The sequence below is a fragment of the Symphodus melops genome, assembly GCF_947650265.1.
Source record: "Symphodus melops genome assembly, chromosome: 2".
Classification (NCBI taxonomy): Eukaryota; Metazoa; Chordata; class Actinopteri; order Labriformes; family Labridae; genus Symphodus; species Symphodus melops.
The window spans coordinates 1,484,267-1,502,179 of record NC_136692.1 but is presented as its reverse complement, the minus strand read 5'-3'; the positions used below and the strand labels follow the sequence as shown (position 1 = coordinate 1,502,179).

The following is a 17,913-nucleotide window of genomic DNA, read 5'->3' as shown; positions in this document are numbered from 1 at the left end:
CTCTCAGCGCAGATTGAGCTGGGAATCCTCGACATCCAATTTCCACCGTCAACAGCCATGTTGTCCACCCCTTATCCCGGCAGTCTTGGGCAAGTTGCTGGTATTTGGCTTTTTTCCTCTCTGCAGCTTCCTCACAGCCCTCCTCCCACGGCACTGTCAACTCCACCATGATGATCTTCTTCCCCTCTGGAGACCAAATGATGGTGTCAGGTCTTTGGGTGGTGGACAGGACTGCTTCTGGGAAGTGGAGTTTCCTCCCTAGGTCAACCACCATTTCCCATCTCTGGGCTGACTGCAGGAGATTCTGCCTGGCTTGGTTGTGGGAAGCCGTTCTATGGCCCTCTTTCACAAAAGCGATGGTGCTGAAGAGCGGTCTTGCTTTGGCTGGTTGCTTCTTCCTCCTCTCTTGCTCCAGGATGTCTGCGAGCACTGATAGCACCCTATTGTGACGCCACCTGTATCTCCCCTGTGTCAGTGCTGTCTTGCACCCTGACAGGATGTGTGCCATTGTTCTTTTTCCACCACACATCCTGCACAACTGGTCCTCCCTCATCCCCCACCTGTGCAAATTGACTGGGGTCGGAAAGGTATCGTACACTGCTCGGAGTAGAAAGGATATCCGGAAGGGCTCCAGCCGCCACATGTCACTCCATGTGATGGTTCTCTTGGGGAGGTTCCACCTTGTCCAGGCACCCTGAGTTGCGAGTTCGATGGATTTTGCTCTTCTCCCTTCTTCTTCAAGGTTTCGGACTTCATCCTGGATCAAGGATCTCCTTTCCCTAGGGGTTGACTTTGACCACTGCTGGAAGTGTGTGGTTCCTAGACCTTGTCTTCCAGTGCAAGGGTTACCGATGATGTCTTTGGTCCTGAGCAAACTTTCTGCCTGGTTGATCGCCGTGCTGGCGGCCCACTTACGGCCAGATCTTGTCCTGACTCCTGCTTCCCTGGTGAGTTGATCCTGAGAGTCTCTATATGTCAATGACAGTCTGCACTTGGCGACTTTGAACTCCTCAACCACTGATGACATTGGAAGCTGGAGCTGGCCTGATCTTACGTAGAGCTCCAAGGATGTATAACTTGGGGGTACTCCCAACCATCTTCGAATGTGCTTGTGGAGCTTCCTCTCCATTTCTTCAACAGTTGATAGGCGTACCTCATATATGGTGAGATGCCACATGAGTCTTGGGACCAGGCCATGTTGGTAAATCTAGCACTTGTGTTTCCCAGGCAGGCCAGACTTGTCAATCTTCGTCAGCCATTCTTCGACAAGTTTCCCTGTGTTGGAGATGCTGTTTTTGTCTGACAGGGAGTCATCATACCACTGCCCAAGGCATTTAATTGGGTTCTGGATGTTTGGGATCACTTCCCCTTGAACTCGTAGCTCACACCTTCCAGTTACTTTGCCCTTTTGGATCACCATGCTCCTTGTTTTCATGGGCTTGAAAGCCATTTTTGCCCAGGTGGCCATGCGATACAATTCTTCCAAGACCCATCTTGCCTGCATGTGAGTTGGTGTTATCACAGTGAGGTCATCCATGAATGTCCTGATTGCTGGCTGTTGACATCCTGCAGCAATCTTCACCCCTCTTGATCTTGTACTCGCTGCGGATATGATCAGGTTCATCCCCATGATGAACAAAATGGGAGAGATTGTGCACCCTGTCACAATCCCCTTCTCCACTGACTGCCACTTTGTTGTGAACTTTGCGGACTGGAATCGCAGCTTGATGTCACTCAGGTAACTGGTGATCATGCCCTGGATGTTAGGTGGGATGTGGTAGTAGTCCAAAGCAGCTTGGATCCAGTTATGTGGAATAGATCCATATGCATTTGCAAAGTCAAGCCAGACAACTGTTAGGCTGCCTTTCTTCCCCTTTGCTTCTTGGATAAGTTGGCTGAGGACCCCTGTATGCTCCAAGCACCCTGAGAACCCTTCGACACCGCCCTTCTGGATAGAGGTATTACCATATCCATTCTGGGTCACGTAAGCGCTCATTCTCCTGGCCAGCACTGAAAAGAACATCTTCCCTTCCACACTAAGTAGGGAGATAGTTCGGAACTGGCTGATCTGTGTGGATCCCCGTTCTTTGGGCACAAAGCACCCTTCTGCCCTTCTCCAGCTTGTTGGAATGGATCCCTTAGACCAAATTACCCGCATAAGCTTCCACAGCCTTCAGAGGAGCTTAGGGCATTTCATGTATACTTTGTATGGTATACTGCTAGGACCTGGAGCAGAAGATGATCTTGCATGCCTTACTACCTGTTGAACCTCTCCCCATGATGGACACGCTGTGCTGAGGGATGTAGTAGGTGAGTCGATGTTAGCAAGCCCGTGATTTCCTCCTAGGGCATCGTCTCTTGACTGGTCTCCAAATGTTTCCTCAACAGACTGCTCCACTTCCTCTTTGGAACTCATTCGAGTTCCCGACCTTGCCTCCCCAAGATGTAATTTGGTGAAGCGGTAGGGGTCCTTTATGAACTGAGCTCGTGCCGCTTCCTGCTTTTTCCGCCTCTGCCTGAACCTCTCAGCTCTTCTTATTCGGATGAGCTGCTCGCGGAGGCTGGCTGTCAGCTCTTTTATTCCTTCCTTTTCTCCTACACTTGCCAGTTTGAACTGCTTCCTCAGGGTCTTGATTTCCTTCCTAAATTGTTTGATCTTTCTTTCTCTTCTGTTGTCCTGCTTTTCTGCTCTGTCTCTGTTCTCTTTCCTTGGCATTGTTCCAAACCGCTCTTTTGCCACATTATAAGTGATGGCTGACAAAGAATCCACCTTCCTTTCTACTGATCCTGCTTGGACTGCTCCTAGCACCTTGTCTCAGTCCTCATCTCACATGGACCCCTCCTTTCCATCACTCATCTTGGGCCACTTGATTCTTTCCCTCATCGGCTTCGGTGAGCTATCTGGAATGACCTTCGAGGATGTCCTTGTGTGGTCTTGGGGTATTGCCGGCACTGAGAGATCACTAGGACCATGGTGTGCTTCCTGCCTAGGGTTCTCCTGCGTCTCACCAGACGGTTCACCTGAGCGATGTGCCTGCCTCCGTCCTTGTCCACACACTGACTTGCTCTGATGTATTTCGAGCCCTCTTATGCCTGTGCAGATCCTTCAACACCTGCATTTCACTTCTGCCGCCTCCCCAGTCAAGGTGGTTTGCCTGAGCCTTCTCTGTGTCTGTGTCACCATCCAATTTGTTGCCGTTGATTCTATCCTGGTGAGTCTCTCTTCCTCCCCCCCTCTCGGGAGACTCTGTGGGTATTGCTCTTTTGTTGATTCTGTAGCTTTCTTGGTGCCCTCTTGCGAGTGCTGCAACAGGGGTTTCTGGCCCCTGTTACCCCGCCAGTCTTTCCTGGAGGTCAGCTGTCTCTCCAGCGTCACCGACCTTCCTCGGTTGCCATCCAGACTTTCCTGGAAGTCACTGGTTGTCTAGGGAGTTCATTTGTATAACACATCTAGTATTCAAACATACACCCATTCCTAATGGGTGAAGCCTTGGCTGAGGAGAGAGGTCTTCAGGTGTTCCCCAACCTTCACTGGGTGTTTCGAACCTTATCCACAACACCCTCCAGTTGGCGGGTCAGCAGTGACTGGCCAGGTCACTGCCCCTCTCCTCCAGGCTTCCAGCTTGTGTCCTCTGTTTTGTGCCAGAGCCAACAGGAGGCTCTCTCTGCTGCTTCCCCCAGTCTACGAACAGCTGCTTTCCTCAAGTGGCCTCTCAGCCCAATCTTTGTCATTAGATCCCACGCAGATTGAGCTGGGAATCCTCGACATCCAATTTCCACCGTCAACAGCCATGTTGTCCACCCCTTATCCCGGCAGTCTTGGGCAAGTTGCTGGTATTTGGCTTTTTTCCTCTCTGCAGCTTCCTCACAGCCCTCCTCCCATGGCACTGTCAACTCCACCATGACGTAAACATCATGAAAAAGGAGGATTAAAATCATCAGTACAAACTCAACAGATTCCAGATTAACTTGATAAATGTGGTAGAAGTCAGAAAAAAACCAGCTGCTTTCTTGGACAGCTGCGTATGGACATTCTGTGTGACTATTTCTCTGGACAGGACTGTAAAAACTACTCACGAAACCATACCACAATGCTTTTTCACAAATTATAGGGGTTGCATTAATTTTTTTGCGTCTGTTTCAATAAATCCAAACATGAGCTAAAAAAGTAAATAGTGAAATCTGACTAAAATGAACTACTGTAGTGAAAGGGACTGTCTCCCTGAACATATTTGAACTTCATTAAAAAAGCCACATTTCACAAATCTGAGTAGCTTTTAATCTCACTCTTCCAATTTCTCCATTCATAATAATTTTAATCATAGTTTTCTTGTATCCATAATTTTATTAATTGGTCATAAAATCATTGTATATGTAATGCATATACAATGATATCACATTCACATTAAGACATTTACTAATTTGTTGTATTTCCATACATGCATTGTATTTTCTCTGAATAGAAAACTCTGTGACTTCACAAATTGAGATTGATAGACAATTCTTTAATTTATGTGTACTTAGTTCAATCTTGTATCGCATTGTCGGCTGGTGCCGAAAAGTAAAAGTTATGTTAACTCCATAAATATTCATTCATAAATGGTGCCCCGTGTGAGGCACAATTACAACGTTTCATCCGTTGACAGATTTATCTCCACAAACCTTGGCTTTAAATTATTTTCCTAGTTTAAAATACATCCCTCACTACATTAAACTTCACCACTGTCTTATTCTGACATTCTGCCAGTGCACATTCAACATTCATCTGTTTACTTTATGATCTGATCCTGTCCTGACATGGCGTTATATTAAACTTTCTTCATGTATCCTTAGTAGGCCAACCTCGTCAGTACAGGATGCCAGTCTGTGGCTTCCTGCATATCAATGATGTGAAGAGGAAGGAAGACAAACTTTAACAGCTCGACTCGCGCTGCCTGATGACCACAGAGGAACATTTGCTGTAGAGACGACATCTCCTCCCTGTTGTAAGTATTCAGTGATATGACTGATATTTATTGAAACATGTACATACCTTGTGTTGATGTGTTTAATTTTCTCTGAAGTCACACAGGGATGAGAGGAGCAGCTATGAGTTTAAAAACAGCAGTGAGTGGATTGGTTGTCTTCCTTCTCTTTGTGTCAGGTACTGTGTATCCTCATTCAAACTTTCATCACTGAACCTTTTTCTTAAAAGGCTTCAATAGTTTTCAAAATGATTAAAAAAGAAAAGATGACTTTAATGTCCATGTTTTTTAGAGTGAGTGTTTGATTTGATGCAAACTGTTAAAGTTTGCTTCTGTCTCTTTCCATGATTAGATTGTTTTGTCTCTCCACCTTTCTAACTCTCAGGATGTGTTTTTAATGTTTTCACACATTCAGCATCTGTCCGCATCATTTTATCATTTTTCACAAACAGTGAAAATCTTTGGAATATTTCACAGTAAGAAAAGTTCTGAGAGATTAGAGCTGCAGAATTCAGTAACTTTCAGCTCTCAGAGTCTTTATGAGAGAACAAAATAACACCTTCAGAAAAAAAGGAAGCAGAATTTTTAGATGCATCAACTTCGCAGTGACATTCTGTATGTATGATATTTTTGTTCTATTTATTTTGAACAGTTAACAGTCCTGTGAATTCAGGCTCACACGTGATCTTCAGTTCTCTTCTTTTCACTCTCACCACTAACCTGACCACAGGGTGAACAGACAGGAAACAAAGACAAGAACACTTCAGATACGCCCACAACACTGCATTTACATTCACTTACCTACAATCAGTTCCTCGTCTGTATGCAAACACTTTGTCTTTACAAAGAAACATTCTAAAACAACAAATGTCTTAGTGTTGTTCATCTTTACAGGAGAGATACATTCCTTCTAAAATCAGTAATTATGTTCTTTGTGTGTTTAAATCAATGAGTTATCAGAGCACCAGTCCTAAATGTGATCCACCTCAGCTCTGCACCATCTGCAGGTTTAATTTATTCACAGTTATCCTGATGACTTGTACTGTCACATAGACAAAGTGAACATCAGAGGGGAGAGGATGCATCTTCGTGGTACCTTAGAGGATGGTAACAAGTTGTTCCCTTTCAGAAAGGAAGTGATGTGTCCACCTAACGACGGTGTGCTTAACTCCCAAAATGCTCAGCGTCACAGCCAATGGTTCTGCTCGAACAGTTTTAAAGACAAGTGTTCAGGACACTTTACAAAAAGCAGGTAAAAGACCTCACTCATTATCTACAGAGAGGACAAAGTACACATGAATTCCCTTTCTAACACTTCTTGCTAAACTCTGTTTGAGGTGCACTAACTGACTTCAAAGTTCCTGAATTCACTCAGCAGGAAGAGTCTCTGTTGTGTGTTTTTTAAACCACCTGTTCTGTGGTCCATGTTTGACCTGATTGTGTTTCCTGATCTGTGTTTCAGTGGTGAGGGGAGAGGAGACCTGGGGAGTGACTCACTCTTCTGCTCAGATCTGTGCCGTCAAAGGATCAACAGTGGAGATACCCTGCACCTACACATACCCATCAACAATAAGACGACAAACTACTGTAGTTCAAAGAAGATTCTGGTTCACTAAAGAGAGCGATGATGGACCTGAAGATATGAGATCAGACCCAGACTACTCAGGTCGTGTTCAGTATCTTTTTAATGAGGGCGTCTGCACTCTGAGAATCACAGACCTGAGAGAGAGCGACTCGACTGTTTACAAGTTCATGCAAACAAACCAACCAGGAGGAAGTTTGACAGGTGAAGGAGTCACTTTGTCCGTCACAGGTAACATTCTCATTTCAAGTATTTTCCTCACATTATCAGAGTTCAAACTACTGTGAGTCTTTTTGTGTATTTTAATGCTCTAACTTTCTTCACATGTTCAGACCTTCAGGTTCAAGTGAAGAGAGTCTCAACAGAGGCAGAGCTGAAGTGTTACAGCAGCTGTAAAGAGGCTGATAATCCTTCATATGTCTGGTACAGAAACGGACAAACACTGACTGAAGAGACTTCTTCTACTACAGTCTATGTTTATAATAACAAGTATTCCTGCTCTGTTAAAGGACGAGAGCATTACCGCTCTCCTGAAGTGTGTAAGTTTACTCCACAGTGTTTGACTTTATTTTTAATAACCTGTTAACTCTTCCTCATTTTGACATTTTAAAGTTTGACTATACATTGATTTCCAATGAAATGAAAAGTTTGTAAATTTCTCCTCCAGATGCTCCAAAGCTTCCCTCTGTGTCAGTGAGTCCCTCTGCTGAGATAGTGGAGGGCAGTTCAGTGACTCTGACCTGTAGCTCTGATGCTAACCCAGCAGCTAAATACACCTGGTACAAGAAGAACAACAATCATCCTCTCAGTAGAGGAGCTCAGCTCGTCTTCAGGTCCATCAAGTCCTCTGGATCTGGACAGTATTACTGTGAAGCTGAGAACGAGCTGGGGAGGACGAGGTCTCAACACGTCTCTATCAATGTGAAATGTGAGTGAAACAGCAGAAATGTTCTAGAAGATTTTATGTGTAAAGAAGAAACTGTCACCTACAAATATACACACTACTACAGACTCTTTGACAGATTCAAGTTAAAGGACCAGTGTGGGAGATTTAATCAGGACTTTTTTAACTTTGGTTTCATCACTTTAAGAGTTTGTTTGTTAATGATTTCAAAGAAACAGTTTTTTTAATGTTTACACTTTACAAAGTTCACACTGCAGCTTCACATGTTTCTATCATGAACCAGAAGAGACAAAACAAACAGCAGCTTCAGAGTGACCTTCAGTATACTGAAGCTGGGTGGACACTTTGTGATGTCATCGAGGGAGGGGTGATCAGCTGGTTGAAATCTGCAGCGTCAGCTCTTTATGTCTCTTAATTCTCCACATTGGTCATTTCAGTTATATTTGTATTCTTGTCTCCTCCAGATGCTCCAACAGTTTGTTCAGTGACTGTGAGTCCTGCTGCTGAAATCACAGAGAACAGTAGAGTGACTGTGACCTGTAGCTGTGATGGTTTCCCACCACCACATGATTACACCTGGTACAACCAGTACAGTGTTAAACATCCCAGTAAAGCATCAGAGCTGGTCTTCAGTTCAGTTCAGTCCTCTGACTCTGGAAGGTATCACTGTAAGGCTCAGAATGATCTGGGGTACAGGGCAGCTGGATGGGCCGATGTTTCAGTGAAATGTGAGTGAAAAACATTTGATTTGAAAAGCAAACATTGATCTGATTTCTCATGTGTAGGTTTAATGTGCTGATCTGCTTCCTCGAGCTCTGTCTACTCCACACTCTCAGTCTGCAGCTAAAGCTCACTGAGCTCCTACAACTAAAGATTAGCAGAGACATCTAGTCACTGTTTACCCAAATGCAATCCTCTCCATGGCCTGTATCACAGTGGAGGTGAGAGCCACTGGCCTGAGGTCATTCTGAGATCTGATGGGGGGTTATTTGGGGATAGGGATAACTGTGGAGTGATTCCACAGTTGGGGGACTGTGCTTCAGATTAAAGAAAGATAATTATTCATATTAATTTGATGACTATATGTGACTATGCAAAAACCCAATATTATGGTGCCCCGTGTGAGGCCCTTTATAAAGCAGCAGTTTGACATGTTAAGCTTTGACTTTGTTGAAAAATGATGCAGACTTTTGTCAACATGGTGGAAAAACCTTATTCCGCTCGTCGCCATAAGACTCGTTGTAAAGCACCACAGGTCTGTGTCTTCACCTACAATATAGAAGCACCTGATGACACACTGTTTACAAAGGGAAAATTAATTTCACAGATCAGAGGAGTAAATATTTAAGGCTGCAGTGTGGACAGGGAGCATTCAATGCTTGACCATGTCACACCACATCTAGCATCTGGAGCTGTGAGGACACGCTGTGATGTGTAATGCAGGACAAAACCTGAACCAAGAACTTACAAGTGGAGGCCTGAAGGGAAGAGAGGAGAATACAGCAGTGTAACATACTTTTTCTGGGGCCCGGAACAAATATATATTTTTGGGGTCCTACTTTTGAACAAAAAAGACACGGACACACACACACAACCATTCCAGACATTTCCAACAAAGACGATTTATGTCACCATGCAGAACAACACCATGAAACTGTCATTCAAAGCAGCCTATGATCAGCACCACGGACAGCAGCCAGAGACACATTTATCCATGCTGAACTAACAACCAGAGGCAGCTGGTCTATAGAGGGGCCACAAGGGGGCAGCAGAGGGAGACTGTGACTGTAGCTGCTGAAACAGAGTCACTTAAAGGACTCATTCAGTTTCTATATATTCAAGCGTGCTCCTTCTTGTCCTCTTTTCTGTTCATCTGATGTGTCTCTAATCTTATTTCAGTTGTTTCATCTTGACAGTTCAAACATGTGAATGTTGATGAGTCTTTAAAACAGATGTTTTCTCCTCCAGATGCTCCAAAGCTTCCCTCTGTGTCAGTGAGTCCCTCTGCTGAGATAGTGGAGGGCAGTTCAGTGAATCTGACCTGTAGCTCTGATGCTAACCCAGCAGCTAAATACACCTGGTTCAAGAAGAACAACAATCGACCTCTCAGTAGAAGAGCTCAGCTCGTCTTCAGGTCCATCAAGTCCTCTGACTCTGGAGAGTTTTCCTGTAAAGCTGAGAACAAGCTGGGAGAGAAGACCTCGACATGGATCTCTATTGATGTGAAATGTGAGTCAAACAACAACTTTTAAAAGCAACATTAAGATGATTTCTATGACAGAGTATTTCACCTCTCATGTTCCTCAAAAAGATGACTTAAAAAAAGTTAATCATTAATCTACAAGTGTAAATATTTCTCTGATATTCCTTATCATTATTGATTTTGTTAATCTTTCTTTTTGCTTAATTTTATGAATCATCAGATGCTCCAAAGCCTCCCTCTGTGTCAGTGAGTCCCTCTGCTGAGATAGTGGAGGGCAGGTCAGTGACTCTGACCTGTAGCTCTGATGCTAACCCAGCAGCTAATTACACCTGGTACAAGGAGGATGAACACTCACCAACAGCTTCAGGACAGAATTTTACCATCTCTAACTTCAGTGCTGATCACAGTGGGAACTATTACTGTGAAGCCGAGAACACAAGAGGACGTCATAACTCCACTGTACATCTGACTGTTGTGGCAGGTGAGTTATTTACATTCATCTGCACACACACACACACACACACACACACACACACACACACACACACACACACACACACACACACACACACACACATTCACATTTTAATAAGTAGAAACCTGTTGAAAAAAAGGAAACTTCATGGATGAATCTCCATCCTGTCAGAATCTGACAGGATGATGAACAGAGTTTATCACAAAGTAGAAATGACATTTTTCAATCTAATCGTTCAGTAAAGACTCTCACATATCTCTCTTTAATTCTCAGGGAACTCAACACTCATAATGAATATCACCAGGGGGACTCTGCTGCTCTTGGTGTCGATTTCTCTGCTTCTCCTGACCCTGTTGGCGAGGTAAAAACCATAAAGATTCATCTCAAAGTCTTTCTACTTTCTTAATGACTTGCTTCATGTTTATTCTGGGATTTGATGCTTTCTGACTTAATCCAGAAAGAAGAAAACTCTGAGCTCGACCACTGAACCAAATGAGCCTGCAGAGGCGATCGAGGTGAGAGAGAGAGAGAGAGAGAGAGAGAGATAGAGAGAGAGAGAGAGAGAGAGAGAGAGAGAGAGAGAGAGAGAGAGAGAGAGAGAGAGAGAGAGAGAGAGAGTGAGAGAGAGAGAGAGAGAGAGTGAGACCCGATGAAATATGTTTATGATCAAATCTCATCGTCCTCCATCAGTTGGATGTTGTGTATGAGAACGTGTCAGCCGTCACTGCAGCACAGACAGAAGACAGAGAGGAGCAGGAACACATGCTGTGAAGTCCAGTCAGGTTAGAGCCTCCTGCACTGAATCAAACAGGCCCACTTCACAGTCACAGTCACAACTATAACTTTAGTCTGATGTGATTCCAGATGCAGTTGAAGCAGAGGCAGGACTCACAGTGGAGAGAGAGGCTGTGGAGGATGTGGGGGAAGTGGAAACATTGAGCAGTGATTTAACAACAGCATCAATCTGAGCAGAGAATTTGGGAGATAATTTTATTATTTTCATTCTTATTTAATAAATCACGTGTGATTTACTGATTTATATATCATTGCTTTAATTAAACAAGCTTTTTAATGCTGGAGTATAACTGGGGGTGACTGAATGTCACACCCTCAGAGTATTTCTCTGTTTGGTTTTATATTGTACAATTACAATAAACATTTTCTATTTCTTAATGAGCAGCTCCTGTCCTTCTGACTCTGTTATTGACCTATTTTTCAAATGTTGTATTGAAGTGTATTATACATGCAACACAATGTTATATGAACAGTTATGTGAACTGTACACAATGTGAACTTATGTTAAAGCAATTAGTGGTCTCAAGAAGAGTTTGGTTTAACACCTAAGAGCATGAAGTGGTTTATTAGGGGTCGTTTACTTAAGACTGAGTAGGATCACATTTGGCTCTAAAACATGAGTAAACAGATGTTGATCCCGAGAAAGAGATAATAAAAGTCAACCCTGCATGGAATTGTAAATCTTAAGGCCATAAGTTCAGAGTAAGTTTAAGGAGAGTAACAGTTGTTGTCCTAAGTCCAAATAAGGACTTGGATGGTTTTCTGTTTTCTTTGACCAATGCTGTATAAATACTAGAGTCTTTCTTTGTTCGAGAGGGTTCACATTTGGCTGGTGACTCTCCCAGGTACCATGGCTAACCTGGACTGATGCTGTTTCTTGTCTTTGTAAATAAATGTCTTACATTACAAGCAAGTCAGTGTCAGCGGATTTTTCTTCATCATCTACACATCATCGTCAAAGAAGGAGGACTTAAGAAACTACATAATCACTGTAAACATCATGTAAAAGGAGGATTAAAATCATCACGTTATCATGATAAATGATAAAGATGATAAAAGATGATAAATCATCATCATCATCTCAAGCGCTGGGTCGGGACCCACTCATGGGACACTCATGGGTCCCGACCCAGTGCTTGAGAACCACCGGTGGAACAATTCTGACCTTTTGACTTCAGACATCATGTGACGACAGTTTCCTGCTTCAATCTTCATTTCTGTCCTAGTGCTAATCTGTACATGAAAGCCTGCCAGCAGGCTAAATATAAGGTATAAAAGTGGTTGTTTGGCATCACTTCCTAAATGTTAAAGGTCACATATTACCCAGAATCCTTTTCTCCATGTTCCTCTAACTCTAACATGTATCTGTAGTCTGTCTCCAAACCCCCCAGTGATGAGAAAAGTCCATCCTCTCCGTCTTCTGCCTGCTCCACTTTACAGAAAATGTGTGCTCAAACAGGCCGTTTGGAGATGTTCCCTTCATGACATCACAAAGGGCAGTAGCCCCTCCCCCAGGTGGATGACACTCCCACAGCTAGGTGTTTGTTCTGCCCTCTGAGTCTGCCTTCTCACCGTAAACAATAGGACATGGAGCCAGAAAGCAGCGAGTACACCCGAGTCCTTCCAGAGAGGGGGCGTGGTCAGATACAACTCATTTACATGTTTAAAGCTACAGACACAGAAACAGCCTGTTCTGAGCAGGGCTGAAATAGAGGGGTTTATAGACATGATCAGATACAGGATCAGAGTGGATTTACATCAACAGCTTGGACGCCTTTAATGGGGGACAGGTTTGGATTTCTTTTGGCTTGAATCAAAACGTTGTTTAAGTTCTGAAATGGAAAAGTATAGGAAGCAGTTGACTCACTTTCAACTTTTAGATGAATCCTCTTCAGTCCAGGTCGGGTGAATCCATCGTTGAATCACTTCTGGGATGTTTGAAGTTCTCTGGATGTTTGTGAAAACGGGCCCAGGAGTTCAAACAGTGACCTGTCATGTTTCTGATTCTCCTTTCAGCCACACGGGGGCGCTGTTGATCCAGGTTCAACTTTAATGGGTGACTGATTTCTTCACTTCTATATGATTTAAATATATTATGTCTGTGATTGTAGCATATTTTACACTAAATAGTATATAAATTAATTACAATGACTATTAATATTACTGCATTTTATTTGGAGTACAAATATAAACAGAATTTAATCAAATAAAACTAAATAAGGAAATATGTTTTAAAACTAAACTTTTATAAAAGCTTTATCCTGGTAAAGAAAGTCCATACGTAAAATACATTTCATGTTTTTATTTTAATTAAATTTTTTATATCGGTATTGTTAAATTAAATTAAATTATAGATTTTTTAGAATTGATTTCATGAATTTCAGTTTATTTCAATAAATCCATTAATTAAATAAAATTCTATTTCATTGAACTTGTAGTGAAAATGTAAAATGTTCATTCAGGAGTCAAACGTTTGTTTGACTCCTGAACAACACCCTTGACTTCACGGGCATGAAGGTCCTATTGCAGGTAAGAGAAGTTCATCACCTGCTGTTAACTAGTCTACTATTCCCTAGAACTCATAGGGCAACCTCCTTTCCGACCTCTAGTCTAATATTTCTTATAAGATCGCAGCTCAAAATAAAATCATCTAACACCCAGCCAAGGAGGAAGGGTCCATCTGAGCGCTGCCAGGATTATCTAAATATCCGTCCCCTAGGATAATTAGGTACCAAGCCCTTAACAGCTACCCCTCTACTGTCGCTGCTACGTGCTATGAGCTGTGAAAATCTGTTTCTTTTTTCAGTGTGCCGTAGTGCGATGGGTCAGTGCTTACCTCCGAGGCTCACGGGGCGTCGTGAAGAAACCCAATCAAAACAGGATGATTTCACAAGATTTTATGACATTTATTGAAAATTCAAAAATTGTAAAAAATCTGACAAAGTCTTTTAAAACTCCAATACAAATCAGTAAAGTAAAAAATGTATAAAAGGAAAAATAAGAGTTAAAAAAGAGATTACATATTTCTACATGTCTTCAAAAGTTTTGGTCTCAGAGACTAAATCTCCAAAAGGTGAATTTTTTGATCAGAGCGACGTGGAGTCAGCTAGCAAGTCTGTACTTTGTGTAAGTGTGTACTTTGTGTAAGTGTGTACTTTGTGTCAGTGTGTACTTTGTGTAAGTGTGTACTTTGTGTAAGTGTGTACTTTGTGTAAGTGTGTACTTTGTGTCAGTGTGTACTTTGTGTAAGTGTGTACTTTGTGTCAGTGTGTACTTTGTGTAAGTGTGTACTTTGTGTAAGTGTGTACTTTGTGTCAGTGTGTACTTTGTGTAAGTCTGTACTTTGTGTAAGTGTGTACTTTGTGTAAGTGTGTACTTTGTGTCAGTGTGTACTTTGTGTAAGTCTGTACTTTGTGTAAGTCTGTACTTTGTGTAAGTCTGTACTTTGTGTAAGTCTGTACTTTGTGTAAGTCTGTACTTTGTGTAAGTGTGTACTTTGTGTCAGTGTGTACTTTGTGTAAGTCTGTACTTTGTGTAAGTCTGTACTTTGTGTAAGTGTGTACTTTGTGTCAGTGTGTACTTTGTGTCAGTGTGTACTTTGTGTAAGTGTGTACTTTGTGTCAGTGTGTACTTTGTGTAAGTGTGTACTTTGTGTCAGTGTGTACTTTGTGTCATTGTGTACTTTGTGTAAGTGTGTACTTTGTGTAAGTATGTACTTTGTGTAAGTGTGTACTTTGTGTAAGTGTGTCCTTTGTGTGTGTGTGTACTTTGTGTGAGTGTGTACTTTGTGTAAGTGTGTACTTTGTGTGTGTGTGTACTTTGTGTAAGTGTGTACTTTGTGTAAGTGTGTACTTTGTGTAAGTGTGTACTTTGTGTAAGTGTGTCCTTTGTGTGTGTGTGTACTTTGTGTAAGTGTGTACTTTGTGTGTGTGTACTTTGTGTCAGTGTGTACTTTGTGTCAGTGTGTACTTTGTGTAAGTGTGTACTTTGTGTCAGTGTGTACTTTGTGTCAGTGTGTACTTTGTGTAAGTGTGTCCTTTGTGTGTGTGTGTACTTTGTGTAAGTGTGTACTTTGTGTGTGTGTACTTTGTGTCAGTGTGTACTTTGTGTGAGTGTGTACTTTGTGTAAGTGTGTACTTTGTGTCAGTGTGTACTTTGTGTAAGTGTGTCCTTTGTGTAAGTGTGTACTTTGTGTCAGTGTGTACTTTGTGTAAGTGTGTACTTTGTGTAAGTGTGTACTTTGTGTAAGTGTGTACTTTGTGTCAGTGTGTACTTTGTGTAAGTGTGTACTTTGTGTAAGTATGTACTTTGTGTCAGTGTGTACTTTGTGTAAGTGTGTACTTTGTGTAAGTGTGTACTTTGTGTAAGTGTGTACTTTGTGTCAGTGTGTACTTTGTGTCAGTGTGTACTTTGTGTAAGTGTGTACTTTGTGTCAGTGTGTACTTTGTGTAAGTGTGTACTTTGTGTAAGTGTGTACTTTGTGTAAGTGTGTACTTTGTGTCAGTGTGTACTTTGTGTCAGTGTGTACTTTGTGTAAGTGTGTACTTTGTGTCAGTGTGTACTTTGTGTAAGTGTGTACTTTGTGTCAGTGTGTACTTTGTGTCATTGTGTACTTTGTGTAAGTGTGTACTTTGTGTAAGTATGTACTTTGTGTAAGTGTGTACTTTGTGTAAGTGTGTCCTTTGTGTGTGTGTGTACTTTGTGTGAGTGTGTACTTTGTGTAAGTGTGTACTTTGTGTGTGTGTGTACTTTGTGTAAGTGTGTACTTTGTGTAAGTGTGTACTTTGTGTAAGTGTGTACTTTGTGTAAGTGTGTCCTTTGTGTGTGTGTGTACTTTGTGTAAGTGTGTACTTTGTGTGTGTGTACTTTGTGTCAGTGTGTACTTTGTGTCAGTGTGTACTTTGTGTAAGTGTGTACTTTGTGTCAGTGTGTACTTTGTGTCAGTGTGTACTTTGTGTAAGTGTGTCCTTTGTGTGTGTGTGTACTTTGTGTAAGTGTGTACTTTGTGTGTGTGTACTTTGTGTCAGTGTGTACTTTGTGTGAGTGTGTACTTTGTGTGAGTGTGTACTTTGTGTCAGTGTGTACTTTGTGTAAGTGTGTACTTTGTGTGAGTGTGTACTTTGTGTCAGTGTGTACTTTGTGTCAGTGTGTACTTTGTGTAAGTGTGTACTTTGTGTAAGTGTGTACTTTGTGTGAGTGTGTACTTTGTGTCAGTGTGTACTTTGTGTCAGTGTGTACTTTGTGTAAGTGTGTACTTTGTATAAGTGTGTACTTTGTGTAAGTGTGTACTTTGTGTCAGTGTGTACTTTGTGTAAGTGTGTACTTTGTGTGAGTGTGTACTTTGTGTCAGTGTGTACTTTGTGTAAGTGTGTACTTTGTGTCAGTGTGTACTTTGTGTAAGTGTGTACTTTGTGTCAGTGTGTACTTTGTGTAAGTGTGTACTTTGTGTAAGTGTGTACTTTGTGTAAGTGTGTACTTTATGTCAGTGTGTATCCACCTCTGAGGTCACATTCACACCTAGAGACACTAAAAGGTCTCACATGGAGACACTGCTCACCCAGAAGTCACCACGAGCTCATTCATGAACATCTTCACCTTTCATAAGTTCAAACTAAAACATCTCAAAACCACACGCTGTCATAAGTGTGTGTGTGTGTGTGTGTGTGTGTGTGTGTGTGTGTGTGTGTGTGTGTATCCATTGTCAGGGTTACATCATCACACAAAAGTAAAATACACTGCTTGCAAGAATCTGTGTTTACGTCTGAGCCAACGAAAGCAGAAATGATTATATGAAAGGTTTAAATGGATTAAATGATCAAAACACAGAAATTACTAAACAAATTCACAAAATGAATTTTCTTTTCTCACATTTTCAACAACAAAATACTAAAAAAACACAAAATGTAAAAAGAGGAATTTAAAGTCCAACCTTGACCCGTGTTCATCACAACGTCACTGTCAGAAGAAAGGTGTACTGTCCCTTTAAGACCCTTTTCTACAGCCAACCAGCACGCACATTCTGCACATGCCTGAGAGGAAATAACTCTCCGTGCCAGCAGGCGGCGCTAGTCTGTAATCGTCATTCTAAAAAGGTCAATCCTCACTGACTGCATCACAGAAATAAAATCCTGGCTCCAAACCTCCTCGTCTCCTCATCTCACCTCCTCGTCTCCTCTCCTCATCTCACCTCCTCGTCTCCTCTCCTCATCTCACCTCCTCGTCTCCTCATCTCACCTCCTCATCTCCTCTCCTCATCTCACCTCCTCATCTCCTCTCCTCATCTCACCTCCTCATCTCCTCTCCTCATCTCCTCTCCTCATCTCACCTCCTCATCTCACCTCTCGTCTCCTCTCCTCATCTCCTCTCCTCATCTCACCTCCTCATCTCACCTCCTCATCTCACCTCCTCGTCTCACCTCCTCATCTCCTCTCCTCATTTCACCTCCTCATCTCACCTCCTCGTCTCCTCTCCTCATCTCACCTCCTCATCTCCTCTCCTCATCTCACCTCCTCATCTCCTCTCCTCATCTCCTCTCCTCATCTCACCTCCTCATCTCACCTCCTCATCTCCTCTCCTCATCTCACCTCCTCATCTCCTCTCCTCATTTCACCTCCTCATCTCACCTCCTCATCTCCTCTCCTCATTTCACCTCCTCATCTCACCTCCTCATCTCACCTCCTCATCTCCTCTCCTCATCTAACCTCCTCATCTCACCTCCTTGTGTCTTCTCCTCATCTCCTTTCCTCTCGCTTCCTCGTCTTCTCTCGTCTCCTCTCCTCTCTCCTCTCTCCTCGTCTCCTCGTCTCCTCTCCTCGTCTCCTCTCCTCTCCGGATCAGATTTGAGGTTCAGCTGCATCTATGAAATCAAATCAAACTAAAGTTGTAACTGTGACTCTGAAAGTGAAGTGTGTTTGTTTGTTTCAGTGCAGGAGGCTCCAACCTTCACAGCTCTCCTCTCCTCTCTCCTCGTCTCCTCTCTCCTCTCTCCTC

The 17,913-nt window shown here is 42.6% G+C and overlaps 2 long non-coding RNA genes across 2 annotated transcripts in view; one reads left to right on the top strand and one right to left on the bottom strand.

The window, feature by feature from the left end:
- The first annotated feature begins 7,254 nt into the window (after positions 1 to 7,254).
- LOC306818654 lies at positions 7,255 to 9,481 on the top strand. The gene is made up of 3 exons (XR_013778336.1): positions 7,255 to 7,474; positions 7,915 to 8,178; positions 9,419 to 9,481. It is a non-coding gene; the product is annotated as an uncharacterized lncRNA (long non-coding RNA).
- An 8,423-nt stretch (positions 9,482 to 17,904) lies between these two features.
- LOC306818624 overlaps positions 17,905 to 17,913 on the bottom strand; it is a 767-nt gene continuing 758 nt past the window's right edge. The window contains exon 3 of the long non-coding RNA XR_013778327.1: positions 17,905 to 17,913. This exon is cut by the window's right edge and continues 115 nt beyond it. This is a non-coding gene — a long non-coding RNA (uncharacterized lncRNA).